At 42.4% G+C, this 13,047-nt stretch overlaps 1 protein-coding gene across 1 annotated transcript in view; it reads left to right on the forward strand.

Annotated features, from left to right (window-relative positions):
* The window catches only part of PRR5 (proline rich 5 (renal)), a gene marked incomplete at its 3' end in the record, with an annotated part of 52,620 nt that overhangs the window by 20,099 nt on the left and 19,474 nt on the right, over positions 1–13,047 (forward strand). The window contains exon 2 of the mRNA XM_010185812.1: positions 1,104–1,243. The remainder of the gene's footprint in view (positions 1–1,103; positions 1,244–13,047) is intronic.

The following is a 13,047-nucleotide window of genomic DNA, read 5'->3' on the forward strand; positions in this document are numbered from 1 at the left end:
GAAATACCAGTTCCTGGCTCTGTAGCCTACAAGCTGCAGGTAATTTCTCCCATTCTGCAGGCTGTCTGCTGAGCTGCTTGTGTGTGCGCTCCTTAACGCGTTGCAGTCAAAATGCAGTGACTTCGCACAACAGTGTTATTTAAACTAACACCTCTGATTTTGACTAAAATAAGCAGTAACAGAATGAAGCTCACACCCGTAGAACAGACAAAAGGTGGGAGTATAAGGGGATGACTTAGTTCTCTCCAACGCAGGAAAGATTAACCTTAAAATGTATATTTTTAAACACATGTGGTTATTTACATCCTAGCAAAGTGGGTATGAAATGTCATCAAACATAAGCAAGAGCAGTTTGTACCCAGGATAAACTGTACAGAAAAGGACATCTGTATATTCCTAGTTAAATTCAGCAGTGTGTTAGAGCTGGTACTAATGAGTATGCAAAGTGCAAGGCATGAAGAACCATACGCAGGATGTGGATGTGTGTGAATACTGCTGTGTGTCTGTATTTTTTTTTCCTAATAGTGTTTTATATTTATTTAAAAAAAGATATTTAAATTATGAAGATATTCGCATTGTAAGTTGCATAAACCAAGCTACCCACTCGGGGGTTGTTTACTGTGTTAATAGTAATCTCAGAGAGGCACCTCAAGACCAGCTCAGGACAGGTGGTGCTATTAGGACCATCATTTGAAGCCTTAAAGAAAGAATTGTCAGTGTTTCCAAATGATGTATTTAAGACTTCTGCGGGCCTTAGAGGACAGCTGCTCTCCAAAGTGATCACGACAGATGATGCATCGTAGTTCAGACTTTTTCCTGTCACATCTGTAGTGCTGAAACACATGGCTACTGGCACTCTGCATGCTCATGGAGACTCACCCCCTTTAGTGATAGGTGTACCTCTTGTTGTCAATGAGTTGCTCCCCTCCAAAGAAAACAAAACAGAAAATGGAAAAGTGCAAGAAGAAATGTTTATTTCTGTCAGTAATGAGGTGGAACAGCATTTGTTTCACTTGTGTGTATGTCAGGTATGAGCTTATTAGCACACTCTTCCTAGAATAGCAATATGTACAATACTACTTTTTGTTCGTCTTTTGTTTCAGAGCTGCATTTTTTTTTGCAAGGGACTGACTTTTTTTCAACCAAGTCATATCGCCTGTCAAGAATTTTCATGTGACTCTTGGAAAGCTGCTGCAGTCTTCCCTATTTGCTATTCAGTCCTGTTTTCTTCTCCCTTTAGCAGGTAAGCCTGTGTTTCTGCAATGCTATTTGCAACTGGAAAATGTTTCTGATATTAGACACCTGGAGAGTTCATTTTGTTGGACTCTCTAGGGTTAACATCTCTATTCCAAAATTTCCCACAGAACTGATTGTATCTTCTGCCGTAGAGAAATATCTGAACAACAGTGCAGTACTTCAGGATTTTTAACATCAGCTCATGTCAGTCTACATCCCTCTAGCTCTAGTGCAGCTTAAAAAATGGTATGCATGATCTTGCAGCTGTGAATCTATTTACAGCTGAATCAGGGTTGTGAGCAAGAAATATAGAAAACTGCCTGAATTTCTGCTCACTGAGAGGAGCCTCTGAGTAACTTTATGTCCTTGGGAAGAAAAAAAAAAAGTCCTGAAGTAGAGAGACAGAATGGGGCGATGCAAAAGCCTGGGTGTTTTCTGCCACCTGGAGCTGAATGAGAGGGTTCAGATCCTGTTCACCAAGATCAGAGTCAGGCAGCTGCTGCAGAAACAGACGAGGCTGCAATGGAGCATAGGAGGAATTCTCAGATGACCTGTATATGCCTGATGGATACCTGGGTGTGGCGAGAAGCGGCACCCAACAGCTGAGCAGTAGTAATACCTTACACGGCTGCAGCTATTTCTGCAGGGGCGCTTGGTGCAACCCTCTCGGGTTCCTTAATATTCATTGCTAGAATTGGATCTGCATATGAAATATGGGACTTTTAGGAAGGAGGAAATTTTACAGATTTATTGAAGTCACTTTCAGTAAATGCTAGTTGTTAATGGAGAGTGTGTATGGGGGTGTGTATGTGCATTTATGTGAAAGGAAAGTAAATGTGCTTAATCTGTCTTCGATGTTGTTCTGCTTTTCTTTTGACATTACCATTGCATGTAGTAGCTATTATTTTTTCAAAGCAACTTTGAGATTTTTCTCAGAAAACAATTGCCAGTTTCCTCCAAAAGAATTTTCTTTCTGAACATATTAAGATACCTTTTCTCTCTTAAAGATTTATTTGCTTTATCACTAAGCTGCAGAATCTAACCTCTGCCATGGCATCAGTCTTTTTTCCTGTGTTTTCTAAGCAAAGAGGCCTTTTCTAAAGAGTTCACTCTTTAAAACTTCTGTTTTGATTTACTTGGTGGTAATGCATGGTTTTTCCCCAATTTGTATCAAGCATTAAATGATGAGAATGCCTCTTCCATGTTACTTCATTGCAGTGGTAGCTGGATTTTGCTACTTGATCCCATCTCAGGCTGTAGGGGTAAATGATCCCTTATCATTGGCAGCTCCCACCGGGGCCTTGCACCATAGTCCAGTGCAAGGCTGTGACCTGCAGCAGAATTTAGCTTGGTCTGTAAACTGGGCACAGATGTTTAAATCGTTTTCACTTGTGCTGCACTTTTTTCTCTTAAGGGTTTTCAGGGTGTTAGCTACTGCCACTCTGGGTTCCCTGAGAAGTGAAACTTGATAATCCCAGGTCATGAAGAGTATGTATGGGTATGGGCATCGCTCTTCTCCTTGTAAGTGATTCCTCTGGAAAAGCTGAGGGAAGAATCTCAGTAAACTCTCCCAGAAAATTTATGCTTCTAAACTTTACCACCTTCTCTGAAACAAATACACACATCTGCTGTTAACTAAGTTAGCAGTCTACCAACTAATCTGTTACCTAACGTGAGTTCTGTCAGCAGCAACTCCAAATATGGCTGCTAGGAGGATTCAGCCATTGCCAGTAAAACTAAGGCTGCTCTAGTGCGTCACTGAAGTATACGGGAAAGTTCACTGTCAACACTCCATCTTTTTTGTGTTTGTTGTTAAACTTTTAATTCTTGGTATTGTAAATAACTGCCCCCCAGAGTAAACAGAGAGACATGTGCATGCCTTCTGTTTCTAGCAGAGGATCTGCAAACTATCCCATTGTAAACTGTGTATAGATTACTATGTAATCTGTACCTTACTATGAGGGACAGTCAGATCAGGATTCCCATCCCATTATTAGACATTATGCCTTGAGCAACTTACTACCACCTGACAGAGCGTTCGCTGTCTGGAAATACCAGTGCATTATGAAAAAAACCACTGCCTGCTGCAAACCCAGCATTTTGTAACCACTTGAGTTTTTTTCATTGCAAAAGCCGTAACATCTCACTTGCTGGCAATATAATAGACTTTAAGTGATACTTACGGTTTTAAGTGCAGCATTGTATTCAAATGTTATATTCCAACGTATTTTCACAGTTATATTTATTATTTGCTCTTTCTTGTGGTATGATACAATCCAAAGATCTTTTGAGTCTGGACCACAGAAAACACATATGGAAGGTTTCAGACCCTCATTATTTTACATCTGCAGGCCATGGCCTCTTTAAATGGTCATACATATGTTTTACTTCCTGGATGTATTACTGTATTACTCCATGGAGGTGTCACATCAGCACATACAGAAGCCTTGGCCTGGCAGGGGCCTAATCAGCAACAGCCAAGTAATGTGTTTGCTGTGCTCTCAAGAAGACAGAAGTCAGTAGGAGAGTGCTGAGATAATAAAGGAGGTTAGCAATGTTTACTGTGTCACAGCTGATAAGCACTCAGTCTTTTCATAATTAGTATTATGAGGTGTTCCTGACAAAGCTGTAACTCTTGATTTTCTCCCTTTTTTCTCCTCCTGCAATACAAAGAGGAGAACCTGACTGTATCTTTATTTATTGTTTAATTCTCCTTGTCCACTGCTGGAGTGGATGTTACCCTCAGCATAACTCTTCCCTAAATTCTCAGCTGATTCCCTAGCCAGAAGATGCTCTTAACCAGCAAATCCCATTTGCCTTTCTGTTGAGGTTATCCCATGAAGGCTGCAGACTTTGCCCTTTTCTCTCAATCCTGCAATGTGTTTGGTCAGCAGCAGACTCTACCAAAAAATACCCCTCATTTAATATCTCTTTACTTGAAATACCAACTAAGCTTGTAAGCCAAAGCCATCTCTCAAAGGTCTCTTCATCTAGGGTCGGAGAATGTACTTGAGGAAATGAAACATGCATTAGTTGGTTGCCAGGTTATTTACACTTGTATCAAGATCAACTAGGCAGTCAGAGACCGGGGGTGGCATTCATCTCACCTAATTTTAGGTATTTACGGCTTAGAATATCATGTTTGTATCTGAACTACTCACATTATGTACTTGGAGAGAACAGACATGACCCAGGATGACTTTCCTGACCAGATTCAATATCCTTTATAGGATGCGATGAAGTGCACCCTGGATGTGCCCAGTTTTCTCCAGGAACTACAGAATCAGTTTTGGATTCTCATAGAATCATAAAATCACAGAATGGTTTGGGTTGGAAGGGACCTTAAAGCTCATCCAGTCCAACCCCCCTGCCATGGGCAGGGACACTGAGCACCAGACCAGGTTGCCCTTAAACGCTTCCAGGGAGGGGGCATCCACAGCTTCCCTGGGCAACCTGTGCCAGTGTCTCTGAGTAAAGAATTTCTTCCTAAATTCTAATCTAAATCTACCCTCTTTTGGTTTGAAACTATTGCCCCTTGTCCTGTTACTACCTGTCCTTGTAAAAAGTCCCTCTCCAGGTTTCTTGTAGGCTCCCTTCAAGTACTCTTGAAGGTCATCTCTACTTGTGAGATGTACATGCCTACTTTTCCTGTACATCTCTGCTTGTGAGACGTAATATCCCACTCCTGATGTCCATTACCTCATTTCATAGTAGCTGCTGCTGAATGAGCTTGAAAAATGGATGACCAAGCTACAGTGATGAGCTTTATCACAAGTGTGTCTTAATTGCACCTTCCAGTTCTGACCTCTCAGGTCATTATGCTGCTGTCGCTGTGGTCATTAATGTCTTGTCTCCCTTCACAGCTCTTAGGGAAAATTTGATCAAAAGGAATGAATGACTTCAAATGTTATTCCCAGTTTTCTTCCTGTTACTTATTTACCATCTTGCTAAAATAGACAGTAAAAAAGTGTAGTTAAAAGCATAAATATTCTCTCCATAGATCTACCTAACTATTTAAAATAACAGTTTCTTGTATATAACAGCTGAAGTCTTATATTGATTACATGAAATCAATGAATTAAAGTAAATTCTGCTGTAAGTAAAGGAAGAATAAAATGGTTCGTCTTTTTTCCCCAACTCCATACATATGCAACCCAAAGAACATTCATAGAGCTGAGCAAAGGAGGACAGGTCATCTCACTCAGGACTGAATAATCTTCCAAAAGTTAATGTTACCAAAAAAAGGGCTTAAAAAGTCATATGCCTGCCACAAAAAATTGTGATGTGAGCTTGAAAATGGATTATTTTTTAATTTCTTTAGAACTTGTGTTCTGCTTTTGAGCTTAAACGGGACTTCTGTTTCGGCACCTAACATTGATGACTAGATAGCATTTCTTGGTAAAGATGTGTGAAATGAAAGTGGGTCCTGGTCATATTTCATTAAACCTCTTTAAGGCTTAACAGAGTATCTAATAATTTTGGATGCGTTTGGTTTTGGCTAGAGTTTAGCCCCTGTCATACGGAAAGACAGGTATATGATATTAAGGATTCAGCCTTTAAAAATTAATTAACACTTTTTTTAACACTACTGGGTACCAACAATACATTGGAAAGCCTTTTGCCTTTAAAAAAGTGCTTCAAAACACGTGAACCAAGATTTTCTGTTGCAAGCATTAGATACAAAGCAATACACGACAGTAAACAAACACTGAAACTTTCTATTTAATTCCAGCAGAATAAGTTTAGATGCGTTTAAGTTTCATATGGCACGCTAAATTTTTGTACTAAACAAACCAAGGAGACCCAAATGGAGTCAATGAACCGAAAACCTGGATTCAAAAAGCCATTTATCTTTATGCCAATCTGAGTCTAAAGTTCAGTTCTGGATATTCTCCTTACTCAGAGCCTTCGAATGTGGATCCAAAATTTTCTGTTGGAGCCAATCTCCAAAACAGATGACTACTAAAACTAACATAATGACATGCACATATATACACATACTTATCTCCTTCTTAATATGCGGAGTATTAGTTGAGGGCCAGGATTGTTTTAGATTTATTTTATGTATAAAGTGATTCAGCTTGTCCTCCTCCCTTCTCCCAGTCTGGCCAAATTTTTGTGCTGGCTCCTACTGCTGTATAGCCAAATATTGCAGAAAGGAAGGCAACTTTTGGGGTTTTTTTGTTTGTTTTTTTAATCAAAAAGGTAGAAGTTTTGTTTTACTTTTTTTCCCTTGTGTTCATCAATCAAATTAACAACAGATGGCTTAGAAATTGATACAAGCAAATGGCATTCAGAGTGCCCTTGTATGTTTTATAATTACACCCAGCTGTGATTACAGTCCTACAGAATACATTTTTGCATTTTCTTTTCTTTCAGTACACTTCACTGGTGATTTACTCCCTAAAAGGGATTCACTCCTTTTGGGAGACAGAGTGTTCACTGGTTTCATGACCTTTTATTTCTGCAGTAGAAATGGGTGAACTCACTTGGAATAAATAGGAACCAAGCCAAAACATTACACAAGACAAAATTAATTCCACATCTGACCTTTCTGAGTCTTAGGGGGAAAAGAAAAAAAAAGATAAGAAAATTTTTAAAAAAAGCTAGATTCCCTCTGTCTTTTGACTTGTGCCCTACAATTTGCAAGCAGCGAAATATCACAGCAGGGACTAAAGCTTTGTGGATGCGTGTCCTGGTGAAAAGCAGATGAATGGCAAAACTGGAAGACTTGCAGCTCCAGCTGCTTCAGGTACGTGCCAGGCACGTAGTGGGGGAGCCCCTGCGGCTGCCCGGAAATGCCCATTTGCCCTGGCTGGTTTGAAGCTGCTAGTATGCCTTGGTACTCTGATCCCCCTCACCACCACCACTTGTGGCTGTGCCTCGAAAAAGCAGGGAACAAGAAAAGCAACACTTAAAAATGTAATGTTGATTTGCCCCCCACTCGATGCCAGACTGTGGAGAACGGAGCAAAAGTGTGAAGCAAGGAGGTTTTGTTTGCTTGCCAGGGGCATGAGAGTGTCCCACAGGAAGCATCTCCCACCAAGGAAGGGTACAGGGACCTCTCAAGAGCTGGTCTCAGATTTTTGTTACCCTGTAAACAGGAGGTGACACGCTGCTGCTCCTGGGAGCTACCTGAGGGAGCTGGGGACCAGGGATGGGCTCTACCTGTCGCATTTCACCTGCTGCCACTGCCCCTTTCATGCCATCTGGAGAACCAAAAGATGGACCCACGCATGACAGAACAGCAGTCAATTTATAAATATTTGCAGGAGTTAAGTGGTTTCAATCACGAGACCGTCAGATGGTGGAGCCTCAGCGGGGCTGCCCTGACTGCCATTTTGTGTCACCTTCCATGAGACTGGCCCGTAGTGGAGATAAAATTATGGCCTCTGGCGAGCAGCAATGAAATTGCTTCCTTAATGGTGTTTCCTCAGGTTGGGTGGGTAATGTACATCCCACCCAAAGGAGACCTAACAAGTTGTGAGGGGCTCTGTCAAAATGTTACAATCTGGTTAAAAAGCAACAGGCCTGGGAGTATGCCTTCACAGATGTTACAGTGCCTTTTTTTTTTTTGTGGTTTGTATGGCTGTTTTCAAGGCTTCCGCCCCATGCACCTCATGGGTGGGGGTGCTCAGCACTGCTACAGCAGCCCCTGAGCCACTGAGGTGGACACACAGGCCTGGCCTGGCCCTGCTGCCTTCCCTGGCAACCTTCTTACTTCAGGTCTTTGGCCCTTCAGGTATCAAGCTGAAACCTGCCATGTGGCTCAGATGGGCTTGAAATTTAAAAAAAAAAAAAAAAAAGACTAAGCAAAGAGTTTCTCTGTGAGACTGAGGTCCATCCTCCTGTGATCCTCCCCTCAGCGGTCACTGTGTCTCATCATGAAAATACCAAGTTGGTAAAGTTGTTTTTCCCACCACACTGAATGCTACGGAGTCTAACTAACAACTAGATGTTGCAACTTTGGATTTTCTTTAAAATCTCTCTGGTGGTCCTTCCATTCAGAAAAAACATCCTTGTGATGCCAAAGGAGAATGACAGATTTTCTGGAAGAATCCATGTGTATTGAAGCCCAGGTTTTTATGACTTTTACAGGACTACAAGGTTTGTTCCAGAGAGCTTTAAGTAACATTTGAGTAACAGCAGCATAGTACCACCAGAGCCAAAGATCCCCCAAATTTGCAGAGCTGTCTCTTTCACAGCTCAATACTAAGTGACCTCCCTGACTTACTGCACAGGAGGTGGCAGCAATCTCAAGGCATGGTTCATGTTTCCAGCTGTGCTCAGTTCTCATGGACAGAGAATATCACACTAACGACATCCTGGCTGTACTCTCAAAGCTAGGATATCACTTGTAACTAACAGCTGGCCATCAGTGCAGTTTATTAGAAACTCAGCTAGTTAGAAAGTGAGTTCTTTATCTTGGTGACCTTCCAAGGCAGTCGGAGCCTTCCTGGAAGACCTTGAATCAGAAACATTTGCATGTAAGAAGAATAGCACTGCACAGTACACAATTCTGATCTCCCAGGGTTCACAGATTTGGAAGGCACTGTACCATATATAACTGAAGAAGACAGCACTGAGATACTGTAGCTGCTGCATCAAGGTCATGGTGTTCTAGGATCCAATTAAAATTATGCAAGATAGGCAATTTAGGAAAAAATTCACATAGAGCTCAGGAAGGAAGAAAAGTTCATGTGCGTTAGTAGCTCTGTCACTTTGTAAGATTAATTTCCCACTATTTCATGGTCTTGTAATAAGAGCATTAAGTATTTTAAACGTTTGATTTGCTTATTGATCAGAACTCTTGAGACTTTGCTTTCTAAATCTCAATTATAGGTTTGACTTCCATTTAACAGCAAAGTTGTGGGCCTGCCTTGGAGTATATGCTGATTGCGATGAGTTGTTAATTCAGTGCATGGGCAACAATGAAATCTGGAACGGGCATGCCTGATGCTCAGAAACCCACCTCCTTCCCTGGAGGTGATGTGAACAGAAAAGTTGGTCCTGTGATCCAGAGCATTGCTCTCACATGCTCCCACATAACCATCATGCTCATTCAGATCACTGCTCTATATTTAATTCCCAGAACCTATAAAGAAATAATGAGGAATGATACTGTGAGCTAAGGAATTTCCATTTGAAAGCTTGATATTTTGAATAAGAGTGTAACAGACCTATTCCTATCCTAATTCTCCCCTAATGCCTGTGTCCTGAAGGACAAGGATAAAAGATTTAGCTGTCTACTGTATTTTAAGAACTGGTTATATTGTTAAGCTCTGTAAACCAAAAATTGCTGCTGGCAATGGGGATGGGATTTCATGGATGCTTTGAGCAAAGGTTTCCTTACAGGTATTGCTACAGTCATGACCTGTGTTACATTAGGCTGGTGACTGGGGACTTACTCTGAACTCAGGGCCCTGTTTTGCTAGCTAGAATACAAACACCAAGTCAAAAGGGTCAAGAAGAGCTCACAGCCCAGACAGACAAAATGAAGACTTGACTTCCTTAAGGCCAGCCAAAGAATGGTCTGCAAACACTGTGTTAGTATCAGCTGTTGAGTCTCCTTTTTCTTTTTCCTTTCATTTTCCTTTATATTTAAAGACTTTGCCTGGGGAAGAATTAGCTAACCAAGAAAGACAAAAAAGGAAGAGGGAGCACAAGAGCAAAGGGTGATGGAGAAGCAGGAAGGACGCAAGGTGGGAAGACTATGCGGCTCAAACAGTCAGTCAGCTGATAAGAAATGTTGTCCAGCAGAAGACTGTATAAGGAAACTAGACATGGATGGGTCCTGCAGTCCAGATGGCTCTTTGCTCAGATGCAGGTCTCTCTTTCTGCTGAGAAAGTCTCCTAGGCACGTTGGTGCTGCTCTGTCTCACACCAAGCAAATCTGGGAATGGAGGATCTGGGAAATTGGCCCTGGTCTTCCACAGGTTGCAGTGATTAAGGGTGTCCTTGTCTGGTGCAAGCCAGTGTATCTCCAGGGCAGGCAGTCGAACTGAAGCTTTGTAGGACAGACTGCCCTTGTAGGTGTTACTGCAGACATGGTGAGGTGGGCAAAGCATCACTTTCTAGCAGTAGTCAAAGGACTCTTCTTAAGGATCACCTTCTGCTTGCTTAGCGGGAAGATACTGTCTTGAGCATTTCTTCTTTTTCACAGTGTAAAAGACAGAGAAACCCCATTTGCGAGTCCTGCAGAAACCTCACAGCTCTGCCTAAAGGGAGGCAACTGCGGTTGTGTGGGCACCATTGGTTACAGGATGAAGAAGCACAGGAGTACACAAGAGGTGTTTTAGAGGTTGAGGAGGTGGCCCAGTAAGCCCAGGTGCCCTCCAATGTATCAGAGCTTGGCTGTGGTGAGAGGAGAAATAAAGCAAAGGACTAGCAAAACCAAGGCTGTCCTGTGACAGGCAGGGACCGTCCTTGAGGGTGCCTTTATCTCCAGAGGTTGCAGAGAGGGGGAAGGGTGCAAATAGTGCCTGTTTGGTTCCATACTTTCTTTATTCTCTTTATTCTTTGTTTTCTGATGATAAAGGAGCTTTGTGTGGATATTGTAGCAAAGGAATTGATGAGTCATAAGATTGCAACTTCATTTCCCCCTCTGCTCCTTTTATTTTTTTCCTGATACTCACATCTTCTTCCCTCCCACCTTGCCCCTCCTCTGCTGGTGCAGCTGGACGTGCTGTGCCTTTAAGAAAGTGTGTTTTTTCAGAAGACTAATTCCTGAGCTTTGGCATGTGTTGAGGCATGCCCGAAGTTTTATGTTGTGGTTTATGAAAAACTGAAGTGCATTTGTCTAAGGAGATTTTTAACTCCTTTCTGCCATAGATACACTTTACCTCTTTGTTCTTTGCTTGCAGAGAATGCACCATTCAGCATTTCCACAGAGATTTCTGTTCTCTAATCGAAAAGAGGAGGGGAGATAAAGTGAAGTAGCAGGTTTTCCCCTCCCCTCTCCCCCCCCCAGTTAAAATTTATATTTATTGAGATGTTTTTTACATAGCAAAACTCTGGTGAATAAAGCTGAGATAGCAAATTCTCTCACTGATTATATACTCTCATTGGCACCACGATCACTGCAGTGTTAACCTGTCATTGCAGTAGCAGAACAGTGTAGCCGAAGACACATTGACCCGTAGCAGTCACAGCATTGGCAGCTTTATTATGAATTTCACATGTTACGAATTTCCTAATATTCCTGTTCATCAATGTTGCTTTTTGCTTCCTTTGCCCTCTCATCACGGTCAAAAAGAAACTTGTAAGAAGACAATGTGATTGCACTGTCAAAATTAACCTAGAATTATATAAATAAAATGTAGGTGTTGGGTGGGGTTTTTTTCTAGTTTTGTTTTCTAGCAAATCTCATTCTTATGAAGCAAAGTGAATGCTTGAGGAGGTCTGCCTGGATTCTTTTAAACATTTTCTAGGGGCAGCAATGCGATCTTTAAAACACAGCTCCCAGCGAGAACGTTACAGGCATACCAGGAGGTAACTACAGAGTTACCCTTGGTGATTATTTTAAAAGCTGTGTTTGCTATGAGGTCCTGGATCTGTATGCTAACGTCGTCTTGTAATAACAGCGTAAAACCTTTTGGGCTGTCAGCCTGTATCCATGTACCTGTACGTTGCTTTAGACCTCAAGATAGCAAGTAAGTCCAGGTGAGCAGAATTCCCCTGTGTCTCCAGTACGTTGGTGGCTCCAGGACTTGCCATGCAGTCACTCGCAGGATGTGGGCCCCACAGGTGAAAGGACGGTTTCCAGTAGAGACAGGCCTGTTTTTATGAGGAGAGGTGTTGGAGAGGAAGGGAGAGAGCAGGAGCTAGGGCTGGATGTGCCTTCCACGCTAAGGTGGTTGTGCAGCTTTGATTAAATCACTTAACCTTTGAGCTGCAGGTTTCCTGTGAGTGAAACAGCGGTATTATAATGCTGGGATTAAATGAATTAACGTAACAGTACTTTACAGTCTCAGCTCTGTAAATGTGCTGAGTGCAGTTGTTCTATTTAAGAAGCTTGTAGTGCTCGTTATTGAGCCTCTGGGAGGGCCTCTGCCAATCCCCCATCCTCCCCTCCCTCCCAATTAGCCTGGTCAGTGCTCTTATCCCTCTCCATGACCAATAGCGAGAAATCTCTGCTCCTTAGCCTCTCGATCTTGAAGCAGTGCTGTACTGCGACAGCTCTCTTCACCAGTGGCTACAGAGGAACGGCTACAGTGCAAGCGTGGGTGAGGAGCTCTGCCTTCTGCATCGCCCTCTGACCACCCAGGCCCAAGGAGTCCCCGGCTACCCAGTCCCTGCAGCATCCCCTCAGGAGTGTCCTGCAACAGGAGGTAGAGGTCCTGCCATCTCTTGACGTCTGCCACCTGCTCATGGGGTGGCCTGGGCAAGGCACATCACCTTTCTCTTCTTCACTGCTCACATGGAAGTGCGGATCCTATCTTTTACCTCCGTACCCAAGGGCTGCTCAGGGCTGAATTAATGAATGCCATGAAGTCAAGGATGTCTGTGGATTCACAGCACAATGTAAATGTGAAGTATTACTTGGTAATTATGAGTGGAGGTAACCCTTGTTGAAAAGGATTAATTTTATCATAAATCAACATTTGATCAGGCGGAATCGTAGGAAGAAGTGTAGAGAAAGCCTGCCCTCACCTCAGTCCGAAATTTTTCAGGAGACTGGAATGTTGCTTCTCCCATGTGCTTTGTGCATGCATCAATTCTGAATCTAGTACTGGTTACTGAGATTGATGGGGTGGCATCAAAATAGTCTGACTTCTATAGGTGTAATATTTCAACATACAGAGGGAAAGA

The sequence above is a fragment of the Mesitornis unicolor genome, unplaced genomic scaffold, assembly GCF_000695765.1.
Source record: "Mesitornis unicolor isolate BGI_N332 unplaced genomic scaffold, ASM69576v1 scaffold18710, whole genome shotgun sequence".
NCBI lineage: Eukaryota > Metazoa > Chordata > Aves > Mesitornithiformes > Mesitornithidae > Mesitornis > Mesitornis unicolor.